Source organism: Theropithecus gelada, chromosome 1, assembly GCF_003255815.1.
Source record: "Theropithecus gelada isolate Dixy chromosome 1, Tgel_1.0, whole genome shotgun sequence".
Taxonomy (NCBI): Eukaryota; Metazoa; Chordata; class Mammalia; order Primates; family Cercopithecidae; genus Theropithecus; species Theropithecus gelada.
Window position 1 is genome coordinate 8,697,694 of NC_037668.1, and position 22,734 is coordinate 8,720,427.

Genomic DNA, 22,734 nt, shown 5'->3' on the forward strand with positions numbered 1-22,734 from the left:
CTATGTGGTCTGTTAATCTCCAGATCTTTGACAAGGATGACCATGATGTCAGAGCACGGGCCCTCACATGGCCTGTCTGCATCTCTCTCCTCCCCTCCTCCCCACAAGCTTCCTGGGTCATGTGGGGCTTCCTCAGCACCCCCTCTCCATGCAGCTCCTCCTCCCTGAGTCTGCCTCCTGCCTTTCCTTCCAGCCCCATCCAGGGTGTGGAGAGAGCTCTTGACCACAGGTATAAGTGCCCTTCCCCACACCTGATGAGCTCTGCCTGCACTTGGAGACCAGCTTGTGCCCTGTGGATCTGAGCCCGGGCCTGCCTATCCCCCAACCTGGCCATGAGGGCCCTGAAGCCACCATCATGTCTTACCTTTATTTCTGATGCGTAGATCTGTGACTGTCACAGAGTAAGTGGTCAATGAATATCAACAGAAGGTGGAAATAAATGGTAAATGAGTAAACGGTCTTGGTTCTGCTCTATGAAAACACCCAACACATCAACTCACTCTGACATTAACCGTTTAGACACTTAAAGCAGGCCTCTGAACTAGACAGATTTGGAAGCATCACATAGATTACCAACCACCTCATCTACAAGATAAGGACCAAGACAGGTAAGTGGCTTGCACAAGGTCATACAGAGCATGAGTGGCAGACTCAGACTGGATCAGACTCTGCGATTCCCTGCCGAAGGCACCATCTCAGCCATGCCTTCAGAGTAAGAAAGCTTTGCTTCTAAAATACCTAGTAATTCAGACTTTTCTCCCAATTATTTCTAATTGGTAACCTACCTAGCACTGATGAGTTCTTGAATGTATGCATGCATGCATGTATAAGTGAATGAATGAATGAAGGCGAGGTCATGCTGGATTCACAGCAGCAGCAGTGCAGCTTTTCCAGTAAAAGCACTAGGCACGTGTGCAGGATTGAGATGATGCATTTAAGGCATCTTTCTGCCTCACAACCCTGACACTGTGCATCCCCGGATTCTGCCATCGCCCCTACTCTGCAGACTGACAAAGAGGCTGTTCCGGGCTGTCCTTGCCAGCACCATTCTTGTTGAACCTATTAGGTTGCTATTGTTTTTAGCAAACAGCTGATGCCTCATGGAAAATTTAGCATTTGCTCATTCCTGTTCCATTTATCTTCTAGTTTGTGCATTTTCTCTTCTTTATTAGCAGGGCACTTACTGGAAAACTAGATCTCTGTCACTTAGTGGTTTCATATGTTTCTTCTGTTCATAACCTACCTGGAGTCAGAATTATGTCTGTGTCACAGAGCAATTGGTTGCTATGGAAATGATCGTGGCACCTCAGGCAGCAGGCCTGCGTTGGAGAGAAGAGGGAGTGCTGTGCCCATGGGGGTGGGGGTGGGTATGGCGGAGGTACTGCAGGAATCCTGAGTGTGACTTTTTAAGCTAGGACTGACTTGTCTAGGCCAACCTGGTCCTCTTGACCCTCTTCCTACTCAAAGCTGTGTGTATGTGTGTGTGTGTGTGTGTGTGTGTGTGTGTGTTTGTGTGTGTGTGAGAGACACTTCACTTATCCACACCCCCCACACACCGCACCCAAATATAAAACAAATGCTTCCCCTAACTTCTCTCTTCTACCTCCAAGTCCAACTTCGAGTTCACCTCCTCAATCTTCTGTGGTTAACCACCCCTGAATAACCCCTTCTCCAATCAAACCCCCCACCCATTCCTACTGAGTTTGCACTTAATTCAGTTGCATTGGAATCACTTGCATTCCTTCTGCCGGACTTTGCTTTTTTTTTCTTATCAGGCTCATATGCTTTATCTTCCCAACAGTACCCAGGCCCCACAGGAGCCCATCTGGGTCAGTTGGTTTGATCTTCCCACAGAGCTCAAGCCGAGCTTGGCTGACCACAGGCCCCTGATAAATGCTGCCCTCGACTCTCAGAGAGATGGACAGTCTCAGACCTCGAGCCCGCCCACTTTAACCCATCCAGTCTTACCTCCTCAGGATCAGTAAGCCTAGAGCAATAGGCAAATGAGACAGCTCTGGATATCATTTTAAATATTGTCAACCCAATGAAAGGAGAAAAACTCTAAAGCTTCATTTGCCTCAAACGTCCTCAGATGATAAGGGAAGAATGAGAAAACCGTGTTTAGTTATTTAAAACTGCCTTATTTTTGTGGGCTTTAACTCATTTATGTTTCAAGTTTGCCTTTAGTCTTGGTTGCCTGTCACCTAGAGCAACTTTGACCTCCAGGGCCAGTGACCCCCTTCTGGGTTTCCACTGAAGAGCCCTGCAGGACTGTCCAGGTCAACGGCAGCTGTACATGGTGGGAGAACCTGGGCCTTTTCCAAAGGTTAAGCTCACAAACATAAGTTGTGGAGTCGAGGCCTTCCCTTTGTCTAACGGGCAATATCCTTACATCCGGGGCGGGGATGCAGAGCCCGTGAGCTTCCCCTGCTGTCTGTGGTTGAAGACAAATAGCTGTGCTGGCTCCGTTGGCAGAGTTGGTGTTGGTGTTGGTGCCCCAACCTCCTTTTTCTGGAATCTGCCCCATATTCAGTCCCCAGATGGAAGTAAGCTGACACTCAGGTAAGAAGGTGGGGGAAGTCAGGGTGCCTCGAGCGTGGGGTGGACACTGGGGCTGGACGCCATGTTCCACACCCCAGAGCCCATCTGAAAGACCTTCCTTGGCGTGCAGCTCAGAGCTGCTCAGAGAGCGTGGAGCTCGGCCCCCAGCTCAGCCCAGGGGCTCTCTGTGCACTCACGGAAAGTGGCATCGTACCGGGAAACGCCAGCGGCCATTCTGGCGCGGGAACGGGGCCCGGGCATCTGTGTGTGCTAGTGCCCAGATGAGAGACTGGGACGGGGTGCGGAGGGCTTGCTTCTTTCCCACCCTCAGGGCTCTTTCAGTGAGGTGGTCCTTCTGAGGCCTGAGATGGTGCCGGGGGTGGCCTCAGCAGGAAAAGGCGCAAGGCAAACAGTGAACAGACAGGTTGGAGCCCCCAGGAGGAGCTGGCTTTGGTCTGCGGTGACTGGGAGAAGGGCCCCTGCTGGGGACAGCTGATAAAGGAGCTGCCACCCCCTCCCCCCGTACCCCCTACCCCCGCCTCCCGCCCCAGGGCCCCACTGGAAGACAGGCTTGATTTTCCTCATCCCGCACAGCACCAGCTTGGTGAAGTTAGCAGGAACCCTCTCATGCCGTCTCCCCGCTTCTGCTTCGGACTAAACCCTCCAGCCCAGGCTTCAGGACAGGCCTCTGTCGCCACACAATGGGGACTTGGATAGTGAGTTTTAGGATTCTTTCTAGCTTTCTACCCTGACTAGAAAACAGAAGAGGAAATGCCCTGTTGGCTCTCCCGTGGACCAGAAGACCTTCCCCCAGCTGCTCATTTTTAGTTGGCAATTACCCAAGGTGTCCAAGGCCCCTCCAACACTGTCACTCACTGCCAGGAGAGGCCAGAACTCCAACTCAGGCTGTGCAGCTGGCTGCAAGAGGGTGATGTCTGAGTTAGCTGTTTGGAGACAGAACCACAGGTCAGCTTTAGAGCGGATGCGCCTTCACCGGCACAATGGGAAGCCAAGACAGGCAGGTACCAAGTGATCCTTCAGCATCTGGGCGAGATGCTTTGTCTTTCCCAGAGAAACTATTTCAACGAGTTCTTCCCGTTCTTCCCGGGAGAGAGGGAAAACAAAGCTCAAATACCAGAGCCGCAGAAACCGCCTGAGGCTGATTTGCTCTGACAGGCCGGCGGCTGCCCTCTCCCAGGGACAGCCTTGGTCCAAAAGAATAAAGTAGACCTTGCAGACCAGAACTCAAAAGTGCAAGGTGCAGGTTTGCAAAGTGTGTCCCCCAGGCTCTGTGCATCCCCAATCCAGGAGTTGAACCCCCATCCACATGATGCCTTTACAGCACATGAAGAAAAAGAGGGGCAGATTGCAGAGGAGCAGGACAGGCGGACGTGTTGCCAAGAGCAGGCAAAGGTCTGAGCTGACCGCAGCTCTGAATTGGGTCTGGCTGGAGTTGGAGGTAACTGCATTATGGGAAAGATTGAAAGGTTAATATGAAACCAGCTGATACTGAAAGAGAACAATTAGGAAGGTTAAGGGGCTTAATATTAGATTAATGGCTGCCGGAGGATAAAGTTCACAACTTCCAGGAAAGAAGTCGGATTCAGAGAATTCTTTTGAGTGGACCAGACCAAGGTCTGATTTTGTTATTTTTTTTTTCTTCCCAGTAACTGAGAGAAAATTACCATTCATTCACATAAGATTCATTCTCTTCCTCTTCCTGCTTCCTCCTCCTGCTTCCCATCTCTCTCCTGTTTGGAAATGCCTGATTTCATTCCAGTTCTGGAATGAATCTTAGGGTCCCACCTTCCAGCCTGCATACCCCATACTCCTCTCCACCTGTAGGGGTCCTTCCTCAGTGAGATTTGTGGGACCCTACAAGAATATTTTTGTCAGTGTTGCTTGTATTCTGGAACTATTTCAGGCCACTAAGCGATCTCACAGATCAGTAGCTCAACCCAGGGGAGACATTCCGAGGCAACAAGGAGTTAACCCAAACATGGGGAGACGGGCTGGTGGATTTGAGGTGGCTGAGGAGATTGGGGGAGATGGGGAATTCCCATGGTCTCCAAACCTAGCAATTCCTTCCTGGGAGTTTTTTAACATTCCTTCCTGGGGGAAGGGCCTCTGTTGGGGACAGCTGATAAAGGAGCTGCCACCCTCTCCTCCAGCACCCCCCCACCTCAGGATCCCACTGGAAGACAGGCTTGGTTTCCACATCCCGCCCAGCACGGGCTTGGTGAGGCTGGCAGAAGCTCTCGTGCAGTCTCTGTGCTTCTGTCAGGACCAAACCCTCCAGCCCAGGCTTCAGGCCAGGCCTTTGTCTGAACAGATTCCCAGGCCCCACCCATCCTGGACTAACTGAATTTGAATCTTTGAGGGCACAATCTGGACATCTGCATATTCTGAAGTTCCTCGATGACCCCATGACCTGCTCAGTTTGGGAACCACTGGCTCAGGGACCACATGGAAGAAAGGCCAGGCAGGGAGGGGCCAGGGGCCTCTCAGACTTTGGGATGGGCCATTCGTGTGATTCGCTAGTTCCCATCCCAGCCGATGAGTTTCTTGGAGCAGACATTTCCTCTTACTCGTCATTACAATCCCCACACAGGGCTGGCCACATTCAGTACGTGGGAGCTAAATTAAGTTGCCAAATCTCATGGCTCATGTCTGTAATCCCAATATTTTGGGAGGTCCAGGCAGGAGGATCACCTGAACCCAGGAGTTTGAGACCAGCCTGGGCAACATGGGAAGACTCTGTCTCTACAAAAATTTAAACATTTAAAATATTTTTTAATTAAAATTTTGAAATCTCTCCCCTTCCTAGACCCTGAACCTGTTCAGTTCTCAAGTTGACATGTTCAGAGGCCTGGCTGGTAGAGCCCGGGCCTGGTTCCACAGAATCAGCATGGTCCTGAAACACAAGAGCACAGGAGCCAAAGCTGGAAGGGCCCTTGGAGAACCTCTAGTCCAATAGCTTTCAAAATGTAATCCTAGGTACCCCGGGGTCCCATGGTGGAACCTCAGAGAGCACGAAAGGAAAGGGCAGAGGCCCAGTGGGAGGAACTGCCAGCCCTCCCCCAACCTTCACCCTTCCTTCAACCAGGCCAGCCCTGCTTTCACAGCTTTGTGTAACTTTCGCAACAACCAAATGCCTTCCCAGTTTCTGCCCTTGTCAACCCCACCCCCAGCCCCTGTCTGTTTTCCAGCTGGTGTCCAGAATGATCATTTCAAAACATAAGGCTGATCATGGCCCTCTTCTGTTCAAGACCCTGCATTTGGCTTTCCATTTCACTCAACACCAATCCAAGGTCCTCTTCACGGCTGGCAAGTCCCACCTGTTCTCGCCCCGGTTGCCCCTGCCTCATCTTAGCCATGCTGGCCTCCTTTGTATCCCTGAATGCACCAAGCAGGTTCTTATCCAGCACCTGGGCAGGTCTTCTTCCTTCTGCCGGAAACGCTCTTCCCCAAATAGCTGCATCCCTTGCTTCCTCTTGTCCTGACCACCCTATCAAAAAAGGCATTCTGTTCCATCAGCCCAGCCCTTTCCTCTACTGTCCTGACTGTCCCTACTGAAAGGTAGGCTCCACAGGGGTGAGGACTTTCTTTGTTTTCACTGCTCTGTCCCCGGCACCACGAACAGTGGCTGGCACATAGTAGGTGCTCAATAAATAATCATTTCCTGAATCAATCAGATTGGTTTTGATTCTAAAATTATCCTATACATTTTCTTCTTTACACATTTCTCTATTTTTCAAATTTTCTGCGGTAAATATGCGTGTTTTTACAATCACAAAAAGAAGTAAGTGACATAGTTTTTTCTCTAGGATCAATCTTTAGGAGACTCAGAGCTGCTACAGAATAACTTAAGAAGATGAAGGGAGGCCCTGCTTTGAGCCCCCGGTTCTGAGCAGCACCAGGTCAGTCCTGGTAGACTATAATAATACCACTGATTCCTAATGGTGGACGGGGGAACTTAGTGGGGCTAAGCAGATCCTACTTACCTAACAGCATTTTGTCTTGGGGTCACTCGGGAACGGGAAAGAAGGAGTGGAAACAGGACCAGCAGCAACCCCCTCCCCGCTGAAATGCACCAGCCTCTCCCTAACCCCATACAACAGACATGAGGGCATGGGCTCCCAAGCACCCTCCAGTAAGGCATTGTGGCCATAGGTTATTCTTTAACCGGCACAACTCGCTTTTCTCAGACAGACTTTCTCTTTATTTTTTTCGGGGACTATTACCCTGAGGCCTAGTACCTGCTGCCTCTGCTTATGTGACTGAATCTAGAACAAAGAAGAAGCATCTTAGCTGAAGGGTCAGGGCTCTGGCCTAACAGAAGCCCCGTGTCTCCATATTAGAGCCCCGTGACTCCAAGTGGGTGGGGGTCCCGGGCTCGCCCATGACTCATTGTTCAAGTTCGTAGAGAACTCAGAAGTTTCACATGAAAGCACGGCCTCGCAGGCTAGAGACAATTCAGGAAACGAAAACCCCATTCACTTGATTATGGGTTCATTTTCTGATGGAGGCTTTTCTGATCCTCTTTCATAAGACCCATCTGAAATAGACAACTGAAAAGAGAACTAGGGGGCCGTTTCCCTTCCCCCCTCTAGCCCCAGAGCTCGGTCATCAGAGTCACGTGGACCCTAGCCCCTGGAGCTGGACAGGGCCCAGGGTTCATCTGGCCCATCTGTTTCATTGTGACTTACCTGGCAGGCCCCCTGATACTCAGGGACATAGCTGCCTGCCTCCTGGGCTGACTTTCCTGCAATGCTCTAGAGCAGAGCCAGCTAGCTTCTCCAAGGAGCTGGTGGTAAATACTCGCTCTGGGCCCTGTCACCTATTCTTGTTTTTTCCTTATAAGCCTTTAGAAACATAAAGCCATCCTGAGTTCACAGGCCTCACAGAAACAGGCTGTGAGGATGGGCAAAGTACAGCCCACGAGCAAGACCCAGCGCACTGCCTGTTTTTGTAAAATAGAGTTTTAGTGGACACAGCCCTGCTGATCTCTTGATGAATTGCCTATGGCTGCTTCCATGCTATTACAATTGCGGAATTCAGTAGTTGAGACAGAGCCTATAAGGCCAATAAAGCCAAAAATAGTTTCTATCTGCCCCTTCATAGGAAACGTTAGCCAAGCCCTTCTCTACAGTAAAGTTTCGTATGCATTCATTCCTATTTAACACTCAAAACAATTTTTGAGATTAGTATTAGAGATGAGTATTCCTAATTTTACAGATGAAGAAACTGAGAACCAGAAAGGATGAGGTTTGCTCAAGGTCACACGGCTAATGAGGGGCAGAACCGGAACCCAGACGCAGATCTCATCTCTAAACCAGGGCTTCTTCACCTGGAGAAGCTGCTCCCGAAAGGTGGCAATTGTGAAGTGTGGAATATATCTCCTGTTCAGCCCCATCGAGTAGGATACCAGCAGGTCCCTTGATGCCACAGTCTTTGAGAGACACTGGGCATAGAAAGCAACCAAACTGACCTTGAACAGAAACCTTTAAGATTCTCACCAAATCCCACTGTGCGGAGAATGTCTCCAAGCCCAGTGTGCTCTCTGTGCACAGGAAAGATGCCTTTGGCAAGCTGACTGGCTGGCAGGAGAGCTGTCCCCTAAAAGCCAAGTTTGGCTTCTGTTAAACATTTAAAAACAGGTCATCACATCACTGCGAAGAGCCACTGAGCTGCTGCCATCTTCCCACTGAGACGTGGACTGGCCTTCCATCCCCCCAGGTCCCGGGGCTGCCATTTCCTCTACAGCTGGGAACAGCTATGCCATTATTTGTATGAGAGAGACCCCCAGTGGATATTGCTGGTATCACCGCCCCTAAGAGCAGCTCAGCAAACACCTTCAAGGCTCCCAGAGCTGTGGGTGTGAACATTTGAGTAATTGCCCCAGGACGTAAAACCTAATGAGCCTTGTCGTCTTCAAAATCCTTCCCGAGGGAGGTTGGTGCATACATGTTCTAAAAATGCTGACATTTCACCGAACGTATTTGGAATGCTTCCTTTGCACCTGATTTTTTTTTTTTTTTTTTTTTTTTTTTTTTTTTTTTTTTTTTGAGATGGAATTTTGCTCTTGTTGCCCAGGCTGGAGTGCAGTGGCGTGATCTCGGTTCACCACAACCTCCGCCTCCCGGGTTCAAGCGATTCTCCTGCCTCAGCCTCCCAAGTAGCTGGGATTATAGGCATGTACCACCATGCCCAGGTAATTTTGTATTTTTACTAGAGACAGGGTTTCTCCATGTTGTTTAGGCTGGTCTCGAACTCCCAACCTCAGGTGATCTGCCTGCCTCGGCCTCCCAAAGTGCTGGGATTACAGGCGTGAGCCACCGCGCCTGGTCTGTACCTGATTTTATTATGACCTTTCACATGCTTTTAGAGTCTTTTCTGTGGGGCAGATCTGACTTCCCAGAACAGCTCGGCCTTTGTGAAACTTCGTTTTAGCTGCTTTCAGCCTAGCTTTGCTCCAGAACCTGTTTTGTGTGTTCCATAGTGTTGTTAATTCTGGTGGTTGTTATTGTTTGCAGTTTTTTATTTGAATTGGATAACAAAATTATGCATTAGGATTTCCAGCATTTCTGGAAAAGTCAGAAAGCACTTGTTTTGAGTTCTTGCTCGGTAGCTAATAGCTGAAACTAAAGAGGAGCTCTTTGGACAGGCAAGGATTCTCCAGTTTTCCACAGTCCCCACCACTCCCTATTGCCCCTTATTGGCTGTGCTGGTGTTCGATTGCATTGCCTTGTTGGTCCCTAGAGAAGTTTTAAAGTTATATCATACATACAGAATAATTGCCATGAAAATAGCTGCTGCCACAGGTCCCAGACACTATGCTAAGCACAGTATGTACATGTTCTCATTTAACCTGGTGAGATAGGTATCATTATTCCCAATTTACAGACATAGAAAGTCAGGGTCTGTAAATGTCAGTGTCAGAAAATGTCTTTATAAGGGTTGAACTGAAAATCAGTTTGGACATCTGCACTTTACCATGTCAGATAATAAGCTCCTCTAACTGGTTTAGGGGATGTGACTGGCTCAGTAAAGGCCTCAAATAATCACTAGGTTTTCCCCTTTTTCCACCTGCAACATATTCAAGAATGGCTAACCCTGATCTCAGTCATGAAGTAAGCAAAGCGTCTTTGATGTTAAAGACACTGGAATATCCTCCCCTTTCTTCCTCAGGATATCTGTCTTGAACCCCACACCCATGCCAGGTGCCAGGTACTCTGAGATCTTCCCACAGGGCCCAGGGACCCCACTGTGACACAGTGTCTTGGCCTCAACTCTAAGACAGCACCTCACCTTCCAGATTTTTCCCATCCTTTTTTTCTACCAAAACATTATTTGCTGTGTCCCATACATTCAAGCTCTTGATAAGTGACTACTTAATTTGATAAACGACTTGGGAGATAAGGCATTAACGGACTCATTTATTCTTCTAAAAATTACTTATTGAATGTCTATCCCCTCCTCTTAAAACTATATGAGGGCTACCCATTGCTCCTAAGAGAGTAATGACCAAAATCCTTCATAAGGCCTAAAAGGCTTGTGAGACACTGTGACTGCTGGCCCCTCCAGCCATCCTCTCTGCCCAGCACTCCCCAAGCCTTGTAGTTCCTCAAGCATCCCCTGACTCCATCTACTAAGACTTTACACTAACCCCGTCCTTGGCCTGGAAAGCTCTTTCACCCCTCTTAGCTGGTGACTGCTTTTTTGTCCTTCAGGTTGTTATGAAGTCACAACTTCATCAAAATGCATTCCCTGACCTCACCGACAGGTTCAAGTTGCACCATGAGACATGCACTGCCACCATGAACCTATCAGATAAAGTGACCTGAGGGCTGCAGTCCTGCATTTATTTATTTGATGAACATACCTCTGCCTCATCAGACAGTGAGTTCCATGATGCCATCGTGGAGGGATTTTCTCTGTTTCTACTCACTTTTGCATCCCCAGTGCCTAGATGCCTAATTCGTACTTGTTGAAGGGAAGTGGGGTAGGGTAGAGGAGGAGGGAGGAAGAAATTTCTGTTGCTTCCTACAGTTAAAATGGAGAGAATCTAAAGAACTTTCCCAAGGACCCAGAGCTAGTAAGTGACACAACAAGACGCTCAACTCAAGTTTCGAAGGCACGTTTTTTTTCTACCCTATCATAATTTTCTTCTAGGGCCTTGGCAGGCCTCTGTGCACTGTGATAATCACACCCTGAAGATTATTATGACTTTGGAGGCATGCCTGGTCTGGCTCCAGACGAGGTGGTGCAGTATAATGGAGCTGCAGCAGTGTCATTTAGCCACATGTAGGGCAGAATGATGCTAGCCATACCCCGACAGATCTCTGGGTGACATAAAGATGACTTCAACTTGGTGCTCTCCAGGTGGATTCCTGGAGGCGCCACACCTAGACTTAGCGGGAGTGTAAGATTTGGGATAATCAGCCTGCTAGAAGAAGAAAAGCGACCATCTATTGTGCCTTTATCATATGCAAAACTTTAATGACACTATTTGGTTGATTCTGACATAAGACCTTCTAAACAGATACTATTTTCCCCATTTTACAGATGATGAAGCTGAGGTCTGGAGACTGAGTTGCCCAGAAACACACAACGAGTCAGTAGCCATGGAGGAATTGGCTTTGAAATGAAGATGTGTCTGATTTGAGCAATTTTTTATTCCAAGATGGAGCGCAGCCTCAAAATAGAACAGACTGCTCAACTACCTCATAGAGAACGTGAGAAATAACCCAAGAAGAAAGAATGAGAGGGAGCTGGAATGAATGATCATGGCTGGAGGTTCAGTAGAAGGTTGCTGGCCGTGGGAGCAAGGCCCAGGACCTAAGGAAGAAGGGCTGGCTGGGGCCATAGGAAGCACGGGATGCAGCCAGATCAGCACCACAGCTGACTGAGGGGGGTGCCGAAGAAGCTCAGACCCTGGCAGGAAAGGACCTGGCTTTCTTGTTTAGAACACTACACAAAATGCAATGCACTGTCAATTCTTGGGTCATCCCCTCCCTCCGAGTTCTTTTTAGCAAAAGGAGTTATTATTTCTACTTTCTATGAAAACATTCATTTCTTCAAAATCAGGTGTCCCAGATCTGGAAGAAAAAAGTGGGTAAAGAGAACCAGCTGTACAGTTCAAAGGAAAATGTAGTGATGCTCTACGTCCTTTGTGTTGTGTCTCTGCCACCTGCTTCTGAGAAAGGGGCAAGAGGGGAGGAAGCATGGGTTCCCCAGGGCAAGAGAGGGGCGGGGGGCAGGGGACAACCCTCAGGAGCAGACTTCTACTGGGCGGTTTTGGCACTCATTCTGGGCTTCAGTTTCCTTGCTCTTAGAGCAGGAGCTGGATCAGACGATCTCTAAGGTATCTTGCAGTTTTGTGCTTCTCCAGCATAAGCCTGGGTGTGGAGCCAGAGTGAGATAAGAAGGACAGTGGTGACCAGGGGTCATCTAAGAGATTGTTTAATGGGGGATAACAGAGTAATTGAATAATAGGAGATTGTGTTTGAAACTTATCTCATCTGCACGAATTTCCACCTTGAGATTTTCTTGCATTGTCAGTCAGAAAAAATAACTGTAGTTTTGAATAGATTGTGGGTGTTATAATCGATTGTGGGTGTCTATAAAAGGCATAGATTTTTGGTGTCAGGCCTAGGTTCACTGAGGTAGATAGCTTCCCCTCTCTGAGCACCAGGCGCCCATGTGTAGAGTAAGGATAAGAGTACATGGCTCACAGGGCAGCTGTGGAAGGGTCAGATGAGTCTCTATACGGAGAACACAAAGCACAATGCCTGGCCAAATTCCTGCAAATGTCATCTGTCCTCCCCTCAAACCTCTTCTCCTCCTACTGAGGAGGGAAGCACCCAAAGTGGAGAATAGAGTTAAACAAGTTCAAATTCTTCAAGGATATAGTAAATGCTCAAATGTGATCTGTCCAGTTCTTTCGTATATAATATTCACGACAATCACATGGACCAGTTATTGCTATTCTGTTGCACCAGTGAAGAAACTGAAGGTCAGGGTTGTCCTCAGCTCATAAACAGAACTGAGATTTGAAACTCAGTCTACTGAATCCAACCCTAAATACTCTTGTCACAGACTCAAAGCTACACATCAGGGGTAGACGTGGTGGCGGAGAATCCACTGGGAAAGCCCCAATGGTTTATGCAATCAGACTTGATCCACCCCCATGTTCTTAGGCAGCCCTGGTGCCAGGACCTTCTCACCCTTCATTCTAGCTGAAATGCAACCAGCATCACTGTCTCCCAGTGCAAGGGGATCTCTCAACTTCCTCCTATGGTTTGTCAAGTCTTTTATATCATGACCACTCCAATTCATCAAAGCATTCACGCTTATTTTGTGCCTCAGTGTTTCACAATGATTTCACTCACTGTGAGTGGAGACAGCATTATTTTCCTCATGTTGAGGTGGGGAGCAGGCTCAGAGCAGGCTCAGGGAGCTTGCATCACTTGATGGAGGCCCCACAGCAGGGCCCGTGTGGGCAGCCCAGGACCCTGCACTCATGGCGCCTGCCACTGCAGAAGATGCCCTTCACCAGTCACTGGGTCTTAACCCTGTGGCTCCAGCAGGCCTCTCAGTGGGTTTGTGTCACCCAAAGGCTGATGAAGAACAGGGGAGTGGGGTGGCAGTGAGAAAGCACTTAGGAATTCAGTGATAACAAGGCCACCCATTCTCTCTCTCTAAGCAAGTAATAGTGACAGTTCCTTGTGCATAGTCTTCCTTAAACTTGCAGTGACATTTATTCCACCATGATTAGCAGCTGAGGCTGTGGGGAGACAGCAGGGTGATGAGTCACTTTATCTAGCTGGGTGTTACATCCGGGGCGATGTTCTGTTGCATTCGCCACCCTCCCCTGTCCCAGCTCAGGGCCCTAACAGTCTAACAGGGCTGGGACTTTCTCAAAGGCTCCCCTGACCACACCAGTTCCTCAGGAAGCTCTAAACCCCAGCTGCAGCTCTACTGATGTCACCCTACTTCCCTTTAACCCTTTTTGAGGCCTGGTTTAGAATTTGTATCTCAGCCAGAGCTCTTTCCATGACAGCTTTGTCCATGCTGTTTACTCCTGGATAGTTCTCAGGCCCAGCCATCTACCAACCCAGTGCCTGGAGTCAGGCAGACCTGGATGGAAATCCTGGTTCCACCACTGACTAGCAATGTAACCTTAACCATGTTACTACTACACTTCTATGAGCTTCTGTTTTTCCATCTGTACAGTGGGACTAATACTACTTACCTACTCCTACTGAAGGGTGAGATGCAGCAGGGAATGTGCTTAGCACAGGGCCTGGAAGAACATAGTAAATGCTTAATGGTAATTCCAGCACTTTGGGAGGTCAAGGTGGTCAGATCGCTTGAGTCCAGGAGCTCAAGACCAGCCTGAGCAACACAGCAAGACCCTGTCATTAAAAAAAAAAAAAAAAGAAATTGCTCAATGAATGATTGTGTGTGTGTGTGTTCCCCCTGAGCATTTGACTTTTCTTTTCTGTATTTTTCCATCATATACCAATTACAGACCACACGGCTCACATCATTTCTGTCTTCTCAAGCATCCTGGTTTCTTTTCATTCTTTCTTTTGTTTTTGACTTTTTAGCTTCTTTTTTCTGGACTTTTTTTTTTTCTTTTTTTTGACAGAGTCTCGCTCTGTTGCCCAGGCAGGAGTGCAGTGGTGTGATCTCGGCTCACTGCAACCTCTGCCTCCCGGGTTCAAGCAATTCTCCTGCCTCAGCTCCTGAGTAGCTGAGACTACAGGCACCCACCACCATGCCTGGCTCATTTTTTGTATTTTTAGTAGAGGCGGGCACAGTGTTAGCCAGGATGGTCTCGATCTCCTGACCTGGTGATCTGCCCGCCTTGGCCTCCCAAAGTGCTGGGATTACAGGCATGAGCCACTGTGCCCGGCTTCTGGACCATTTTTAATCATCCTTTGAAGCTTTCATTTACTCTGTTAAGTGATTTATGATAGCAAAATGTCAATATTTGTAACATTTTTCTGTCTTACCCAACAGGACAGGGAATGGAAGCTGAGAGGCTAGCTGCAAAAATTAATTAAAGCGATGAATTATTTTTTAAAACACAAAAATGGGCAAACGGTACAAATAGGCAATTCATAGAACAAGTTCATATGATCAAAAACATATGAAATGATTTTAGACTAGTAATCAGAGTAACGTTTAAATTTAAGAAGCAGTGAGATATTTCTTTACTTCTATCAGAATGATCAAGATTTAGAAAGACGAATATCTATTGCTAGTGGGAATACAGGGAAAAGGTTACTTTAATATTTGTTCTTGGATGTTGTCTTAGTTCATTTTGTGTTGCTATAACCAAATACCTGAGACTGGGTAATTTATAAGAAAAAATTTAATTTCTCACATATTGGAGGCTGGGAAGTCCGAGGTCCCAAGTGGCCACTTCTGGTGAGGGCTTTCCTGCTGGTGGGAACTCTGTGCAGAGTCCTGAGGTGGCACAGAGCATCACACAGTGAAAGGGTCCAAGATAGAGCCAAACAGACCTTTATAACAGAGCCACTCCTGCAATAACTAACCCACTCCTGTGATAACACATTAACCCATTAATCCATTTATAAGAGCAAAGCTGTCATGACTCAATCACCTCTTAAAGGTTCCACTTCTTAATACTATTACAATGGGGATTAAGTTTCAACCTGAGTTTCGTAGGAGACACACATTTAAACCATAGAGGGTATTATAGCCTTTTTGGAAAGCAATCTGGTGATATCTATTATATAGTTTGGATATGTGTCCTCTCTAAATCTTATGTTGAAATGTAATCCTCAGCATTAGAGGTGGGGCCTGGTGGAAGGTGATTGGATCATGGGGATGGATTTCTCATAAATGGTTTAGCACCATCCCCTTGGTGCTGTCCTCACAATAGTGAGAGTTCTCCTGAAATCTGGTTGTTTAAAAGTGTGTGGCGCCCTCCTCCGACTTGCTCCTGCTCTTGCTGGGTGACATGTCTGCTACTGGTTCACCTTCTGCCATGAGTAAAACTCCCTGAGGCCTCCTCAAAAGTAAAAGCTCCCTGAGGAAAAGCAGATGCCAGTGCCTTGCTTGTACAGCCCGCAGAACTACGAGCCAATTAAATCTCTTTTCTTCATAAATTACCCAGCCTCAGTTACTTCTTTATAACAAAGCAAGAACAGCCTAACACAATCTATTAAAATTGAAGTGCCTTTAGTCCCAGCTACTGGGGAGGCTGAGGCAAGGGGATCATTGAGCACAGGAGTTCAAGGCTCCAGTGAGGTATGATTGCATTTATGAGAGCCACTACACTCCAGCTTATGGGCAACATAGTGAGACCCTGTCTCTGAAAAAAAGAAAATTAAATTAAAAATACATACACCTTTTGACTTAGCATTTCTATTCATGGGAATCTACCCCATAGGAATACCTAAATGTGTGTCTATATAAATGAGGATATGTAATAAATTATTGTTTATGGTGGAAAACAAACAAAACCTAGAAGCAAAGCAAATGTTCTTCAAAAGAAGAATGGTTTAATATATTTAGACTTGCTGAGAAATACGCTGCAGCCATTAAAAAATAAACTGGAGGCTGGATGCAGTGGAACATGCCTGTAATTCCAGCACTTTGGAGAGACTGAGGCAGATGGATCATTTGAGCTCAGGAGTTTAAAAACAGCCTGGGGAACATGGCAAGACTCCATCTTTACTAAAAATACAAAAAAGAAAAAAAAATAACAGGGCATGGTTGTGCATGCCTGTGGTCCCAGCTACTCAGGAGGCTGAGGTGAGAGAATCACTTGAGCCTTGGGGTTGGAGGCTGCAGTGAGCCAATATCACTTCAGCCTGGGTGACAGAGTGAGACCCTGTCTCAAAAATAAAATAAAATAAATTGGAGCTACATCAGGTGACTCATAGAGATTAGAATGAATCATTGATGAGACAAAGCTGAGTGAATAAAATTAGGCATAAAATTATCTTAATTTTACAAAGAAGTAATGCCACTCTCCCCATTCCATGTGTATATGGGAGCCAACACACATGAGCGTGGAGGATCCAGAACACATTGGATCCTGATCAATATGGCAGGATCCAGACCAAGCTTTCTTCATGGGTTTTGGGGGCTGGACAGTCATATGATGCAGACAAGGGTGTCAGGGAGTCAGAGAAAATGAGGGAGGACCCAAGCAGAAGAAAACGATGGCATCAAAATTAAAACTATATATATAATATGTAATTACATAGTAATTACATGTTATATGTTTAAAAATCACATAGTGATTATATATAATATGCATTTTCTTCTTACATCCACTCATAGACTTTTACATTTATGTGTTATGTATTAATGTAAAAGTATATTTATTGTGAGTAGATGTAAGAAGAAAAATTTTAAACTATGTATATATATCTCATTTTTGTTAACCTAAAACATAGAAATATACATTCCTTCACTAAGATTTTGACATAGTCAAAGTCTTTTCATTGAGACTACGTACATTTTTCAGAGTTCTTCCTTATTATTTCATACAAAAATCACGTCTTTAATGCATTGTCTACAATTTCTAATTTCAGTTTCTGCATAGTGGAATGAGAGCTTAAAGATACTTGCAAAGCAATTTTAGTACAGAAACCTTATAGATGTGGTACTTTTCCCACTGTCTTTTCAGCTGTCTTGCTTGTACCCAATCCAGGAATCTAATTTTAGCATCTCTCCTATATTAAGTCTTCATAAAACTGTCAACTTGTTTCTTATAAAAAACAATAACTTTTTCTCTTTTGCATTCACACTTCACCAGCTTACCTGACAATGTTAAAGTATAGCTAATATAATAGATCTTGGGAACAAACACATCTCGTTGTAGGCAACATTCATGTCAGCAGGTAGCCACCATTATCTGTGGCATCCTGGAAGGCATGGGCATCCTTCTGGCCTGAGCATTCAGTGAGCCCGGGAACTGAGTCAGTTCCTAGTAGCAGCACTGAAAATCCTCATGTGCCATGAGTTGATGAGTGGGTAACTAGCCTGTCAGGATATACCTAGCTCTCTGATTTTACTGTTATTCTATGATTAAAATATCTAGGGCTGTGCGTGGGCATAGGCTGGGAGGCATGGAGGATTACATCCTCCTTTTTCAAATTGTGTAGCATTTTGCTAATGTGGCAAAGTTTGTGATGAGTGGCATGGCTTGGGTAGGGCAGACAGCACACTACAATCCTGTCTTGGGAGCAGCAAGGCAGTGCTGGGACAGGACTATGACCCAGATTCACATCTCCTAGTCACTGCTAGGTGACTGTGGACATGTCGTCTCAACTGAGGACATCTGTTGTTTTCAAAATGGGGTGATGCTATCTGATTCACCAAGATGTTTTGAGACTCAAACGAGATAAACATTTTTTAAAGTATTTGCCACAATGACAGGGCCATCAGAGTTACTTTCATACCTACACACCCTGTGTACACTTGTAGCAATGGGATGGAGGGAGGGACTTCATCTCTATGACAAGCAGCAAGGTTCCTGGGGAAGAGTCTATTTTTTGGAGGCAGGCACAGGAGATCTGGATACTGCTTTCACCTGCTGCCCATTGCACATCCTTGGTCAAGTCACTTAATCTCCCTGAATTTCAGTTGTGTCACCCAGGAATAATAGTAGGAAAATTCCATCTAGCTTGAGCTATTGTGGTGCGGATTAAATAGAGATTATGGGACCAAAGGTGGCTGGAACACAGGAGAGGCAGAATAGATTTTATCCTTGTAGGTGTGACTCAGTCCATAAACTAAGATCTGAAAGAAAAAAATATGCCTTCTAGTTTTGGTGACTCAACTTCCCATTTCTGTTGGTTGGTGAAGAATTTAAACCCCACCCCTTCCTGGGGAGCCTGCTGCCCTGGCACTGTGGACCATGACTTCACATTATGAAGCAGGGTGGGGATTTGCCCTTGATCTTCAGTCTACACAGCTTAAGGCCAGATGTGCTTTGCCCTGTCTTCCTGTCCTGTGTCTCTCTTGCTCCCAGGACATGTTCAAAGCACACAATTATCCCCACAGCTTGAGTTCAGAGCCAGGAAACATATGAGTGCAAGAAAATAGGGAGGAGTAGAGCTTGTGAACTGGAGAGAGATGCCCATCTAAAGGCATATCATTTTTCTTTTTCTTTTTTTTAAATTTAATACTGTGAGGGCCAAATAAAACATGCCTGTGGGTTGACTGGGCCATGGGCCTCTTCACTGCTCTGTGAATGTGCAGGGCCTGCTCTCACTTCCGGGCCTCTGCTGGGAATTCCCAACTTGGGATCCCATCTGTGACCCCCTGACAGCTCTGCTGGAAGATCCCTCAGTGAGGTCTTTCCTTGTCCCTTCCTACACTCCCCACCCCTTCCCTGTTCTATTCTTCTCTATGGCTCTTAGTGCTGTGGTTTATTTACCCTGGTTAATGTCTATCTCTATCCAGTAGAATGCAAGCCCCAAGTAGACAGTCAAGAACTATGTGTTGAATGAATGGGTGGATGGATGGATGGATGACTTCATCGTGGAATGAGATACTCACCTTAGGCAGAAATTGTAAGGGCAACATCAAAAACCTCAGTAATCAAGATCAATAATATTTTAATGCATTTTTCTTTTAGTCACAGTGCAAAAAATCTGTGATGAACAAACTATCAAATTTTTAAATAAAGGCACATCCAAAAGAAGTTGCAAGTGAGCTAAAGTTAATTTAAAATTATTTAAAATCCTCACTTGTTCAAGAAAAAATTCTCAAACACGGCAGTGTTCTCAATTGAAAACAAAATAGGAAGTAGATTTTGAAATTTTTACTAATGAGTGTTCTTCCATCAAAGCCAGGAAAGTAACATTCTAATAAATTCTGGGGCTTTTGTTTGTTTGTTTGGTATAAGTAAAATATTTAAACTTAATATAGAGTTTTAATGTACCTACTTTTCAATTTTCCAACTTTTTTTAATGCTACCTCAATGTTCTGAAAAAAAATAACCAATTAAAATACATCAAGGCCAGGTGTATGGCTCACACCTGTAATCCGAGGCACTTTGGGAGGCTGAGGCGGGAGTATCTCTTGAGCCTAGAATTCAAGGCTAGCCTGGGCAACATAACAAGAACCTGTTTTTGTATTTTTTAAAAGTAAAAAAAAAAAAAAAAGAAAGAAAAATTTTTTTAAAAGGGAAATACATCAAGACCTGTACCACAGAGGCCCACATTTTTCTTTTGCTCCAGGCTACATGTGGGTTGCCAGGGCAATGGTTCTCAGCAGATGCATGCTGATGAAGCGGTATCATGAGCCATCCTTCCCAAGCAGACTGTTGTAATGTTCACAGCCTAAATTGCTTTCATCTACAGCAGTGAGAGGTGTGGGATTTCAGGAGCCTGCTGAGGGAGACTGCCTCTTTGGGGGTGCTTTTCAGTCATCCCCAAATCAAGCCATGTGGGCCTACTCCAATGAGCACTAGTTTTTCCTCTGCATGGAAGGATCTTGAGAAAGAAAAAGAATTGTTGAGATCAAGAAGAGGAAAGGCTTGGGGAGAGAGGAAGGACTCGACCTCATTTTCTAGATATCAGACGTCAACACAGGCGGCTTGGGCAGTCCACATATTTGTTCACATTGAATTTACTTCTGCCATTATCCACCACTCCCGCTCTGACCCAGAGATGCCTCCCAAAACGCCCAGCACCACAAGCCCTCGCCAGGTGCTGGGCTGCAGCTGGGCTCACGCTGCATAGCCCAGAAGCCAGTGCCATCTTCCCCAAACCGGTGCCACTCCACACCAGGAGTGGTTGTGGGGAGGCGCCCTGGTGTTGTGGAAAAGCACTGGAGTGGAGACCAGGGTACTGGACTTCCTGCCATGAACTAGGTACAAGACCTTGGTCCAATTACCTTCCCTATCGCAGTCCAAGTTTTCTTGTCTGTCTGACGAGGTCTCTGAGGACCCATCTAGCCTTAAGAGTCTAGAAGGCAGAGTTCAGCTTAGTATTCGATGTATTTGCTACATGCTCAACGTAAGTGGTTAAAAGCCAATGACCTCTTTAGAGAATACCTAAATTAAAGATAGACTCTTTCTTGGAGCAAACACAAAACAAAACTTGGAGAAGACTTTCGGAGGGCTCCCTACTACATGTGGAAGATTGACTGCACACATTTATCTTCTTACATTATAGCTTGGTGGTTAAGAGACTTCTGGGGCCACACTGTTTGGGGTTGAATCCTGGCTCCGCCACTTATAACTGACCTGAGACAAGTCTCTGTCCATTTCTTCATATGCAAAACAAAGAACTGAGGACAGGGCGATAAGGTGGCTGTCTGGAAGCCAAGAAGAGAGCCCTTGCCAGGAACTGAATTGGCCAGCACCTTGTTCTTCGACTTTCCATCCTCTAGAACTATGAGAAGTAAACATGTGTTTAAGACAGCCAGCACCATCCAAACAGACTAATACAAATGAAGAGACTGGTTTTAGGAGGAGCAAGGAGAGTGTATCCTAGATTAAGAGGAGGGGAGGCAAAGTGCAGTGGTGCTGAGGGAGCTGGGTGTGTAGATGTGATGGAAGTGTGAGGGAGGTCTCTTCTGAATGCTATTTTTTTCCAGAGAGTTGAGAAGCAAAGTGATCAGTTGAGAGTGAGGACACAAGATTGAAGATCTAGGAAGAGAAGTGAAGAGACGGCAACAAAGCAATGTAATGAAGACATTTGAGAAACACTACAAATCTGCCAAACGTTTGAAGTAATTAAAGATAAACTAATCAGCTGGGTGGTCAATTTTTCTCCAGGTACATCCAGCGGTTTGGGTGCAGAGAGGAAACTGGTAGAGATAACTATAACCATGGCTGGGACTTGGCCAAATGAGAATGGCAAAGTGAGAGAGGAAAAGAGTGATGGTAAAGGAGTATTTGTAGGCCAGGCGCAGTGGCTCATGCCTGTAATCCCAGCACTTTGGGAGGCCAAGGCAGGCAAATCACCTGAGGTCAGGAGTTCAAGACTAGTCTGGCCAAAATGGTGAAACCCCATCTCTACTAACAATACAAAAAAATAATAAATTAGCTGGGCGTGGTGGCGCACACCTGTAATCCCAGCTACTTGGAAGGCTGAACCTGGGAGGTGGAGGTTGCAGTGAGCCAAGATCGCGCCACTGCACTCCAGCCTGGGCAGCAAGAATGAAAGTCCGTCTCAAAGAAGAAAAGAAAAGAAAAGAAAAAAAGAAAAGAATAGAAAAGAAAAGAAAAGAAAAAGAAAAGGAAAAGGAGTAATTGTAATGATGAACAATGGGAATCTAAGCCAGGTAAGAGGAAGAGTGAGAACTCGAAGGGGTTCAGGGCCAGGGAACAGGTAGCAAGGTCACTGGCTTGTAGGTTCTAGTGGGGTTGAAGAATTTTTGGAGTTGGAGCCCTCAAGGGAGTGACGTGGAAGATATGAAGTAGGGACTAGCAAAGTCAGATGCTTGTTACAGAGACTATGTGGGCATGCTGCAGATATAGGACAGGAGTATGGCTATGGGGTGGCTAGCTAAAAAAAGAAGAAAAGACCATGCTAGGCTATTAGATTTGTAGGTTTTGAAAGCATTCAAAATCTGGAAGAAGTGATGTCACAGAGAAGACTTTGACATAGTGCTAAAACCTCCAAGGGGTGAGGAATAACAAAGATAACTGGAACAAGGGATGTCAGGTGGTGATGATTAGCTGGCATGAGCATCAAAGTCAAGGAAAGAGCACTGGTCTGCAGGCAGAGAAGAGCAAGGAGGACATCTTCTTTCTCCCAATCCCTGAATACAAGGGATGCAGGAAAGAAAACAGCTACTCCTTGAGAGGCTGTGGGAGGCAGCATCCCCGGGGAGAGTTGGGTTTCGATTAGAACAGCGAGGCGAAGGAGACATTCACAGAAGAGGACATCAGGGATGTCGCTGCTGATGGATGGGGGCAGAAAGCGGGGCATACAGAGCTACATGGGACAGAAGTCTCCAGGTGAGTCATGGGCTTCCTACAGGGCCTGGGATAAAGGGTTTGACAAGATTAGTCTGAGACAGGATAGGAAGCCATGCCACCTGGAGATGGGGGAGCTGGGGAGATGCGGGTCTTCCTGGAAACACTCAGGGCTCCTTTCCCACTCTTGCTGAGGCCTGTGGAAGTTCAGATGCAGGCTGTTCTAGAGAGAACACATGTAGCCCAAAGGCTTTTTTGTTTTGTTT

The 22,734-nt window shown here is 46.4% G+C and overlaps 1 long non-coding RNA gene across 1 annotated transcript; it reads right to left on the bottom strand.

The window, feature by feature from the left end:
- Positions 1-2,125: 2,125 nt before the first annotated feature.
- LOC112606293 lies at positions 2,126-8,321 on the bottom strand. Its single transcript, XR_003115623.1, has 2 exons — positions 7,892-8,321; positions 2,126-4,004 (listed from the first exon to the last, which is right to left on the bottom strand). It is a non-coding gene; the product is annotated as an uncharacterized LOC112606293 (long non-coding RNA).
- Positions 8,322-22,734: the final 14,413 nt, after the last annotated feature.